This window comes from Capsicum annuum, chromosome 11 (assembly GCF_002878395.1).
Source record: "Capsicum annuum cultivar UCD-10X-F1 chromosome 11, UCD10Xv1.1, whole genome shotgun sequence".
NCBI lineage: Eukaryota > Viridiplantae > Streptophyta > Magnoliopsida > Solanales > Solanaceae > Capsicum > Capsicum annuum.
This window is the reverse complement of record NC_061121.1, coordinates 67,052,604-67,065,002: the sequence shown is the minus strand read 5'-3', so window position 1 is coordinate 67,065,002 and position 12,399 is coordinate 67,052,604.

Below are 12,399 nucleotides of genomic sequence, written 5' to 3'. Positions count from 1 at the left end.
ATGTATTCTCACACAGTCATGTTCATGTGATTCAGTCAGTTATAGTTCATGCATATGAACCCTTGCATTCAGCCTTACCTCACTTTGCGTACTAGTATCTTTACACGTACTGATGCATACTTTTCTTTGCTCTATGGTGTTTTATACCATAGATTCAGACGTACTGCCCCCAGAGCATTCTTAGCAGTTTAGACATTCAACCATTAGCAGTAGACTAGCAGTTAGTCCTCATCATTCTAGGACATACTTTTATTTCATTATCTTATTAGATTCAGCACTTCAGTAGATGGAGTTAGTTGGGGGATTGTCCCATCAACTCCTTGTTTGGATAGTTTAGTTTATAGGCCTTTTGAACTAGATGTTCAGACAGTATTCAGTATTTTAGATTTTGATGTTTTATCAGACTTTATCATTTTCTTTTCATCAGTGTTGCAATTTTGAACCTTATGGTATTTCAGCCCATTATTCTGCATTATACGATGTTATTACTCAGTTATTGTAGCAGGTACCATACATGGGTTAGCTTATGGTTCTTTAGGATTATGAGCACTATGTAGCATTCGGGGTACCAGACTTGGGGCGTTACACCATATCTCCAATAAGCATGGTAGTCCTACACTCCTTAACTACTAAGCTAGACACTCTAGTAACAAACTTGCTCATACTAGCCCTGGGATCAGCTATCGTACCATAGCCATACATAGAAAACTGATTGAACTTAAGGCAGTACTCATTCACTGTCATCGAGCCCTACCTCAAATTCACAAACTTCTTTATCTTAGCTTCCCTTATCTCACGTGGGAAGAGCCTGTCTAGAAAAGCATCTTGAAATACTTGCCAAATCATAGGAACTACATTCTCACCTCTACTATTCCTCTACATAATTAACCAATCATACGCTACATTTTTCAGCCTAAAGGATGCTAACTCTACACTCTCCTCCTTAGAAACGTACATAATTTGGGTGATCTTCTTCACCTCATCTAGATAAAGTTGTGGGTCCTCACCTGCTTTCGACCGAAAGAACTTTGACGGGTTCATCCTCATGAAGTCTCTGATTCTAGATACTGCTAAATCCCTATTCTGCTGAAGTGAGACCTCAACCTAATTCTGATGGTTACCCTGAACATTAGCAGTCACAACTTGGGTCAACGCCTGAAAGGCAGCCCTAAACTCAGCATGGAATACATTCTCATTCAAAGGATCTGCGGACTGGGGTGGCTGGTTACCATATCTACGGGTATTAGCTCGACGAGAAAGCATATTCAACTGTCACGTAAAAGTATAAGTTAAAAATAGATAGAGATACTATAAGCATGATAGATCATGAAAGAAAGAGATGATTTCTTAAAGACGTTCCGTAGCCTCTTGTTCATAAATATGGTTCGCTTCACACCCATGACCAAGACTCTACGTAACGTGACTTGTTTGACTCCTTAGGACTCCTAAAAACCTTAGGCTCTGATACCAAGTTTTTAATCCCCCAAAACCTGGTCTCGAGATGTCACACGGTGCTCAAGACTATGAGTAGCCTTAATCTAACCCTGTTTACCTACTACTGAGTCTAAATCTCATAATGATGGAAATATAGATATAAAAGTCATACTAAAATGTGAAAAATATCTATATTATATGAGAATAATATCCAAAACACCAATACTGAATAATCTGAATAAAAAATGGCAGTCTAACAAGCCTCTACTACTAATACTAGAGAGTCACTGGGACAAACCCCAAGCTAACTCAAACTGTCAAAAAGAAATTCTAAAATATCATAAACTGATAAACTACAAAATCTAAGTAATAGGTCCCCAAACTATGAGGAATCACCAACTGTCGGATGTAGATGGAAATGCTCGAACTACTCACGCAGCTGATACTAAGCACCTGAACCTATATTATGAGACAATGTAACACATAGACTTATATGTGGATTAGTACTTTGAGGATGTACTGAGTATATGGGGATGAATGCATAAGTAAAACATCATTTCATAATCATCATTTATAAAACAATGCATACTAAATTTAAATGACTCACATAAGCTAGAATAGCTGAAATACTGAAATACATAGTAATAAGGAGTTAAACATACTTTATAAATATCTTGAGCTACAACATTTAGTTATAAAAGTTGTACTTGTATTCTCTCTTTAAATCATACTATTTATGTGTAGACAGGACTCACTCTTAAATCTGAGATCTGAAAGCTAAAAACTGTAGCCAAATTCTTTTTGTAAAGCATAGTCTGAATAAATTTGTGAGCCTTTACACATAGTTTTATAAAAGCTTTTCTATAAATCTTTTACTTTAATTAGCAGGGAATTCTTTTAAAAATTGTTCTGCAAGGGAGGTTGTTCTAACCAACATAAACCAAGCAAGCTACATGGATTTCAACGTCTCATCCTCCTAAGAAAGAAACCTCACATTAGGGAAAGGCATCATAGTCTTGCCACGGAGTATAACCTCTGCTTAAGTGATCACTATCTCAGCCCACTATGGGCCCTTTAATCTCAAATCTACGGTGGCACATAGTTATAGGGTATGAGACCTTGAAATCATACCCAACTCGGTGCTAAATACTATTTCCTTTTTATTTGCTACGCTCATCTTGTTGGAAATTCACTTTAAAACTAGCATAAGGGTTTATTATAAAACCAGTTATGCATTTATATGGATTAATATGTAAATGAAGCTATTTTGCTATCTAAAATCTGTAATAAATCTGTAAAGTATATTCCAAAACTTATCTGGTGATTGAAAAATCAAAGCTTTACTGAAAATCTATAAATAGCTAATAATAGGATACTTAAAGCATCATCTTTCTTGAAATAATAATATTCAATCTTTGGGTAACAACCCATGCTTCAATCTCATGTCAAAACATCATAATAATCATGCTTGATAATGAAAATAATGATAATTTATCTGAAAATCTGTAATTTACTGGAATAGGCATGAAATATGAAAATAGACATGCAATTCATCTTCAAAATATCTCAGAAACTCATAACTTTGCAAATAACAATAATGGGTATGAACCCTAAATCTAAACTCATGTAATATCATTCAAAATCATATGAATTTAATGTAAAAGCTTGATTTTGGGCACGGGGATAGAAGAAGATCTTTGTTTATAAACTCCACATACCTTGATTGATCATTAGATGGAGAAACTTGAATTATTGATTCTTATTTGAGTTCTTGAAGATGGATTCTTGCTTATATTGCCTTGGGAATCCTCAATCTTAAGCTTTCTTGGAGAATCAATGGAGGATTTTGATTAATTGGAGAAGAGGTTTTAGAGCTCTAGGGTTTTGCTTTTGAAAAGAATGATGAATAATGAGCAAAAAGTGCTTTGAATATGATTAATCTTGCGTTTTGGATGGATTTAGGGCCTTGGGAATTGACTAAAATGTCCTTTTTACACTTTTGGATAGAACTGAAAACATAACATTTTTTTGATTTGGGTGGCCACCACGACGCGCCACTATCGTGGTGGCTTATTAGAAAATGGACGAGTGGGAACTGAACATTCTCCGTGACACGCTACCATCGCGGTGCCCCTTTGAAATACCATTTTGGCCACTGGAACGATGCGCCAATACTGTGTCGGACTACTGGAAATTGACAAGTGGAAAATTGGCACTCTCCGCGATGCGCCAATATCGTGTCGGTTTACTGGAATAGGAAAATTAGGAATTTGGGCTTCTGCGAGGCTATCATAGAGGGCCATTGGAATTTCACAATCATCATTTTAGCCTTCTCCGTGATGCGCCAAGTGCCCAGGTGGCACACTGTCAAATTAAAAACATCATAACTCCTTCACCGAGTGTCAGAATTGGGCGAATTTGGTATCGATGGAAAGATTTTTCAATTTCTCATACAATGGGAGGTCTAAATCTAGAAAATTCCACACAAAATAAATATTCTTCATTTTTAAAGCTATTTCTTAACATTCTAGGAATGAAATTAAGCTAGGAAAAGTGTGGAGTATTATAAAAAGTAACAACATTCAACCAAAATTCTCACTTTGAAAACATAGCATACAAACACTGATCTTTTAAGGTTTGCAATATAATATAGAGGTGATTGGCATGATCCATCTCACTCTTTGAATATTCTAAAATATCATCTATAAACACAATCACGAACGAATCCTAAAACTGATGAAATACCCAATTCATGAGATCCATAAATACCATCGGGGCATTAGTCAACCCAAAAGACATGACCAAGAAATCAAAATGTCAATATAAAGTAAGGAAGGCGGTCTTAGGGATATCCTCCTCCCTAATCTTAAACTTATAATAACCTGATCGAAGTTTAATTTTAGAGAAATACCTAGCACCCTTAAGTTCGTCAAACAAATCATCGATCTTAGAAAATGGGTACTTATTCTTCACCGTTTCCTTATTCAACTGACGGTAATCAATACACATCCGAAGAAAACCATCCTTCTTATGCACTAAAAGAATGAGAGCAGCCCACGGTGATACACTAGGGTGGACAAAACCCTTTTCAAGAAGATCTTTCAAATGCTCCTTAAGTTTTTTCAACTCAAATAGAGCCATTCTATAAGAAGAGATAAAGATAGGACGAGTGTCCAGAAGAAGATCGATCCCAAACTTAATTTCCCTATCGGGAGGGGCGCCTGGAAGATAATCAGGTAAAACCTTAGGAAATTCACTAACCATGGGAATGGATTATAAAGTAGGACCTCTGAGTTGGAATCTTTAACTCAGACCAAATGATAAAGACACTCCTTGGAAATTAATTTTTGGGCTCTAATATATGATATGAACAGTTCTGTAGGCACTAGAGAACTCCTTTCCCCCTCAATAACCAGCTTATTAAGGAATTTGAAAATGACCTTATGGGTTCAACAGTCTAAAGAGGCATAGCACGAATGCAACCAATCCATCCCCAAGATGACATCAAAATCTAGCATATCTAATTCAATCAAATCCATCAAAGCTTTCCTACCACCAACAGATACCACACAACCCCTATAGACCCTTCTAGAAACCACTGAGTCACCCATCAGGGTAGAAATAAAAAAGGAGTCAAAAATACACTCTTAACCAAAACGAAAATGCACAGCCATAAATGGGGTCACATATGAAAGGGTATACACCGGATCAAGCAGATAATATACATCTCGAGAGAAGAGTTTTAGCATACTAGTAAACATTAGGAGATACCTCAGAATCCTAATGGGCGAAAAAGCATACAGATAATTTTGAATAGTGTCGGAGCCAGAAGTAGCACCATTTTATGTTGACGTCGAAGAAGCATCAATCGGGACCTTATTAGCCCCTGTAGTAATGTCACCTGAAAGACAGTTCCTCTGAATATGGCCAGGATGGCCACACTTGAAACACTTATTCCTTCCTTCATCACAAAAGTCAAGATGTAACTGTCTACAAAATTTACAAGGAAGATGCGATAGAGCTGACTAGGACCCAGTGGCCTGAGATTGGGCACCTTGTGCCTTAAACCCATTGTTGCTCTGAAAGCGGTAGTTATCAAATGGCTTAGGATAAGGAGCACTGGCCATCGAATAAGGACCCTAATTGCCCCACTTTTTCTTAGACCATTTTCCATCATCTCTACCACCCTACTGCTAACCACTACTCTGATCTGAATACTAAAACTTCCTACTTTGCCTCTCCTCTATCTTTTTTGCTTCTTATTTTCCTCCTCAACTTGCTGTATATACACCATAAGTCTAAAGATGTCCATATCCTTGTTCATTAGGGCGGCCTTTCTCTCCAAAATCAAATCACGAGACAACCCAGAAGTAAACTTTCTTATTCTATCTCTCATGCTAGACACTAACTCTGAAGAATAATGGGACAACTGATGAAACTTCAAGGCATACTCACCCACAGTCATTTTTCCTTGATTTAAATTCATGAACTCCTCAACTTTTGCCTCCCTCAACTCCTAAGGAAAAAAGAGATCCAGAAAGGCAGTAAAAAAGTCATCCCATAATGCCACCTCTGCATCATCATCACTAGATTGATCCCACTTTTTATACCATTGATATGCTACATCCTTTAACTGATAAGTGACAAATTCTACACCCTTTATATCAGTAGCATACATAACTCGGAAGATTTTCTCCATATCATCTATAAAAACTTGAGGATCCTCCTCAACCTTAGTTTCAGTGAAAGTTAGAGGGCTCAACCTCATAAACTGTTCAACTCTAGTAACCTTAGATGAACTCCTAGTAATACCAGTAGGACCTGTCTAACATGACTGAGAAGTAACCAACTGGGTCAACAAATGAATGGATTAGTGAAACTTAGCATTAGTAATATCTCCATGAGGTCACTGAGTACAAATGCTACCAGTTGGAGAAGGATTAGTGGAGATAGGTGGAACTATGCAGGGGCAGTTAGAAGCAGTGATCCTTGACCGAGTCTGTACCTTATAAGTTGGATGAGATCCTCCTACATTGTCCTCAGGTGAGATAAATGAGTTTCCCTGAGCTTCAGATTATGTAGGTAGCATGATTTGAAAAATGAGCGAACGGTAATTAGAGGAGACTTCAACACCCTAGACTCTACAGCCTGAAAGTAGATCACAAGAAAGGGAAATATTCTTAAATGCCTCGTAGCCTTTCTCTTATAAGTGTGGTATGCTACACACCCATAAAAGAGACTCTACTTAACACGGCTTTGTGGACATCTAACTGACCATGAACCTAGGCTCTGATACCAATTTTGTCATAACCCAAACCAGGGTATGGTCGTGATGAGTATCTCAGGTCCACCGAGGATCGAATACCACCCTCTTCTCCTAGTCAACCAAAACACAACATAATAAAATAGCGGAAGTCCAAATATAAAACAAGGTAGATAAGAATGACTCAAAAGAAGTCTAAGAATTAAATAACAAATCCTAAGTCCATAGTAATCCACAAAGCCTCTAAACAGAACCAAAATCAATATAAGTTGGTACATGCCTCCGACGATAACCAAAACTAAACCAAAAGAATATATATGACATAAGGAAATCAAAATATGAAATGAGGTATTCCAAAGTATGGAAGCTCACCACTTCAATCTAACTCACGAGCTATCCCACGATCACATAGTCATTGCGCAGAAAAAGTAGAAGTATTTGTGGTTCCTGCATCGCATGGGGATATAGTATTTAGAGATGGTTAGTGGGATGAGCACTAGCATATAACTCAAGGAATAGGGATAATATAATGTCATGATCAATATTTCAAAAACATTCAAAGCCAATGCACATAATCGTATATATATATATATACATACAAATATATCATGCTGGAAAAGAGAACAAGGCTTAGCATGAAGTAAAACTTTATCTTGGACTATGTAGCTCAACTATCATAATAGGCATCCACTGGCTATATGGGTTCAGCTCCCCCTGCTGAAAAGGCGCCAACGCGTGTTAGCCACACTAATCGGAGGTATCTAGGAAAACCAAGGAATGCCCCAACCCTACATCAATCCAAGATACAAATATATCAATAGTGTGAGCGATGTACAAAGGTCATCAAGGCCAGGCCTCATGTTGGCAAACATGAGTTTCCAGTATAAGTCATCGGAGACCCACACCTTCATGGCTTAGCTACATAACCCCCATTAAGCCTAATTTAAAATAAGTTTCACATAATCCATTCATTAATCACGAAATTATACATTAAGGCACACCACAGGTATCATCACACCGTACGCTTGCAAGCTTATAACTATGCCATATAATTCCATTAACTTGGGGGAATTCCTTGACCCCCTTTAGTTTATTAAATCAAGTTGGAGGATTTCCTTGACCTCGTTTAGTATATCAAATCAACCCGGGCGAATTCCTTGACCCCTGAGGTTTCAATTTCAGTCAAAACATGGCCAACAGGGCCTTCAAAATCTATGTTTAATTTTTTAACCATTTATTCAATGCAATAGTATAGATAAGCAAGTCAAACTAAGTGACAAATCATACTTCAAGACCAATTACACGAATAGGTTGAGGAAACCCAATTTCCAAATCAATTTCAATACCAAAATCATCAAATTGGGGGAATACCTCGACCCCCATTCCAATTCCCACACCCATGCACTCCATTAGTTTAAAACATAAAAACAAAGCATGAACAATTATATTAAAACCATGGGAAATCAATTTAAGATGCGTTCATTCCAAAACCCTCAAACTCATATTCACAAATAATGGGTTAATCATATGGATATGATTATAAATACATGCTTTTGATAAAATAATAGTGGGGGAAGAGTAACATGCCTTAGATACACGAGAATTGGAAAGTAATTCAGAGCTTGGGTCCAGAGGATGAATATACGATGAAATCCTTATGCTCTCTTGGGGTTTTGAGTTTGAGAGTGTAATTGGGGAAATTAATCTATTAAAATTGAAGGGAATAAGCTATATAATGCTTAAGGATCATACATAGGTGAAAGGACTCCAATACCCCTTATCCCAAGTAAATAAAATAAAATTTCATGGATTTTACATAGGGGTGTGGCATGGACCTTATCGCGGAGGCTAACTTTTGTGCCAAGGACCCTAACACTAAGATTATCCTCTATGTCATAGACCCTACCATGGAGATTATCCTCTGTGACATAAGGATATCGCGAAGGCTCACTACCTCCGTGGTCCAAAACCACCTAGAACCCTATTAAAAAATTTGAAACTCTCTGGGACACCCTATTTATATGCCTAAACACAATTTAAGTCAAAAATCGATGTTTCAGACACTGAAGGGCCAAAAATGAAATGCTCAAAATTTTGAGGGTGTTATAAAAGCTTAAAGTAATAAAGGTGCTCCATAAATACAAAAGTGTGATAAAAATATGCTAAAATTGAGTTAGGGGGTAACAGGACTTCTATGAAGTTGGAGTGTGTCATAGCAACTTTGGCCATAGTTCGAGGGGGTACTGGATGCGTATCTCAAAACTAAATATACTCAAAGTATTAAGCCTTATAGAAGTCATCGGGTATGAGGTATAAGGTACAATAATTTAGGGATAAAATGCAAGATGATTATATCCAGTATTTGGTTGGTGGTACTAGTTAGTCCCTAGATTAATCTCATTTATACCTTAGTGATGGGATAATTTATCGTGGGATAATTAATTTTGAAATAAATTATTCCCAACCAAATGACCTCTTAGAGTCTTTTCCATGATAACAGGAGTTACTCACATCTTGTAAACATAAAACTAGGCATAAAGTAAGTTAAACAACTACAACAATGTTAGAAAACATCCCAAATCTGTAATATAAAGCCAACCACTTCTAAATCTCAAACTTTATTGGATTTATGCTAGTTAAATCTCAAGTGGCAAACACTCTACCAAACATATAATCTAATGTGAATGAAAATATCTTTACTTCACATTTTCTCACCAAAAATCAAACGACTAATGTTTATAAAGGACACACATTTAGGAATATATGAAATTAAATAAAATTATAATTAAGCCAGGACAAAATTTACCTTATCACCAATTAAGTATTGAGTTCCAAACTAACTTACCCGACTCTGACTTAAACTCTAAATATTCAAAGAGAAGAAATTGATTATAGAATAAGGTGAGTGGTGAATAGAGAGCAATTAAAAAAGCTATTGTTGATTTTTTAAAACTGTGGCATCCAGATCAGCCTTCACACATAACTTAATTAATTTCACAAAATAGTTGCCACCTCTCATTAGCTTAATACAATAGGTAATTTTGCCCATCAGGATTACAATTGAAAACTAAAACTGAGACCTCATGGTGCTCAATCCAACTTCATTGAGCCACTAGATCACAGAAGTATTAATGATAAAGCGAAAGAAAGTAAGGATGAAGGCTCACCTTTTCAAGTGAAGGGACATTTGGAGGTGGAATGCTTGGGTTTCTCTATTTACCCCCCACCCCCCACCCCCACCCCCACCCCAAATTACACTGAAATATGTCTTGAAATCTAAAAGTTTTTGTTTTTGTGTTTTGCTCTTATCAAAGAAAAAGTTGATTGGGGGACGGGTGAGGTGATGGTAATGGCTGCCAGAGACAAGAAAAGAGGGGGAAAGGTAAAGACCACCAAAAAATGAGAAAAAATTATTCAAGGGTGACAAAAAATTTTAAAATTAAAAAAGAGTTACACAAGTCTTAAGTATTGAGTAAAGGTGAAAATTTTAAGATTCGTGTTAATGACACTAATCTAAAAACCTCAAGTTTGTTATTTACACAAAAGTTTTTATTTTTCCCACCATACCCCTCCCTCTCCACACCTCTTCTATTGTCATCGTTGCTTCCACCAGCACTCCTTCTCCTATACCACCCCATCAATCCTCTCCACATCTTTTTTGTCACTGACGTTGTTGTCATCATCATCACCACCTTCTTTTCCTCCATCATCACCACCACTACCATTGTCATCTCTCCCTGATCCACTATTATTTTCTCTTCCTACACAATCGTCGCCTATTTTTCTTCTTTCTCTTCCACTACTATCACTATTAACACCAGTACAACAACCATCACCTTCTCCTTTGACGTCACCACTATCTCCCTCTTTATCATAAATATCATCTTTTTCATGGGTTTCTCCTCCATAATATTTTTCAGAAATTAAGTAATTATTGAAGTTATTGCAGCAATAATCGTAGTTGTTGCAATAACTTAAATAGTTGCTACAGCAACTTTCATGATTGCTACAACAACTACAATAATTATTGTAACACAATAACTAATAGTAGTTGTTGTAGCAATTATCGGAGTTGTTGGAGACACTAATAGTAGTTGATGCAGCAATTACCGTAATTGTTAAAGTACCTATCGTAGTTCCTCAATTTTCTACATTATTTCTTCAATCTTTTTTAATAAAAATAAAAAATTTCTTTTCAAAGTTCTCAAAATTAAAAAAAAAAATAGTCCATAAAAATTTAAAAATAAAAAAGAACGATGATGAAAAGGGAAAGAAATAAAGAAGAGAAAACGAAGGAAAAGGAAAATTTGGATAGAGAAAGAAAAAATAAGAAGAAGATAGGGGAGAAAGAAATTTGCAGAGAGAAAGAATGAAAAAGAAGAAAGATTGTAAAGATAAGAAAAGAGGAAAAAATCTAAAATATGAAATTTAGAATGGGAGGAATACTTTTTAAAAAATGAACAAGTATATAAAAATTATACTTTATAGCCCAATTAAATAAATCAAAATTTAAGTGAAGCTTTGGCCTTAGTTGACCAAATTTATCATCGATTTTTAATTTAAAAACTTTTTTGTCACGTTTCACTTAATTTTCTCAGAAAATGGATGGTCTATGGGTTGTTGTGCTACTTTCTGTTTATTCATGAGTCAAAAGATTTAAGTTTGACATAAATTTAGGCACCAAATCAAAGTAATCTTATTAATAATATGCTTTGAAACTTAAATTTGACTACTAGTACTTTATGCAATTATTTAATACTTACGATATAAATAAAAAAATATAAAAAAAATTTCTTGATTTCATAAATTGAAAAAGTACATTAAAATAACTATTTTCAGTATGAAAGTCGAGTAATATAAAAAGGTGGGGTATTCTCTATTATCTATATAAATAAAGGGAAAAGGGTTCGAAATATATTCAAACTTTGACGAAAATTATTATTACACGTCTTAACTTTGTGGGAGTTCTATTACCTCCCTGAACTTCTTTAAAATGGAATAAATTCAACACTGAGTAAGCATAATTAATCTTTTGGTAGGAAGCGGCATACAAACACTTTACCATGTGTAAATATCATAAATTTTTTGTCGATCTTTATTTATTTTTTTCTTCGTATTATTATTATTTTGTTTATTCTTTATCTTCAACACTAATCCTTCTTCCTGATTAAAAATTTATTTTTTAATTTATTCTCTTATTTTTTATTTATTATTTGTAGGTCAAAACATCTAAATTGGTCGATGCCTGTTTTGGATCTATATTCTTGAAATAGGAGCAGCTAAGTTGATTCATTTTTTGAAGAGTTTTGTATCATTGTTTGGGGTTGTTTTATGAATTAGAGTTGTTTGAAGGTTGCAAACTGATGTACCATCTGAAACTACAATTAAAACTTGTTCAAAAACTTGAGTTTAAATTTTGATTTGCCACAAACGAGCTTTTTTTTTAATGAATAATATATCAAAATAATGAAAAAAAGTTGAGAAGAGCTCATATCTAAAATTTAGGGCAATTTGATGAAGATTTAGGGTGGTTTTGCATCAAATTTTCAGAGCAAATGAGATGAAGAAATAGGGCTGCATTTTCATATTTGCAGGGATATAATGACACATTATTAAAATCAGTTGAGTAATATTTTGAGCTTGAATTAAGTTTATATACTAAACTAGTAAAATTATCCGCGCTTCATGCGATCATAAAAAAA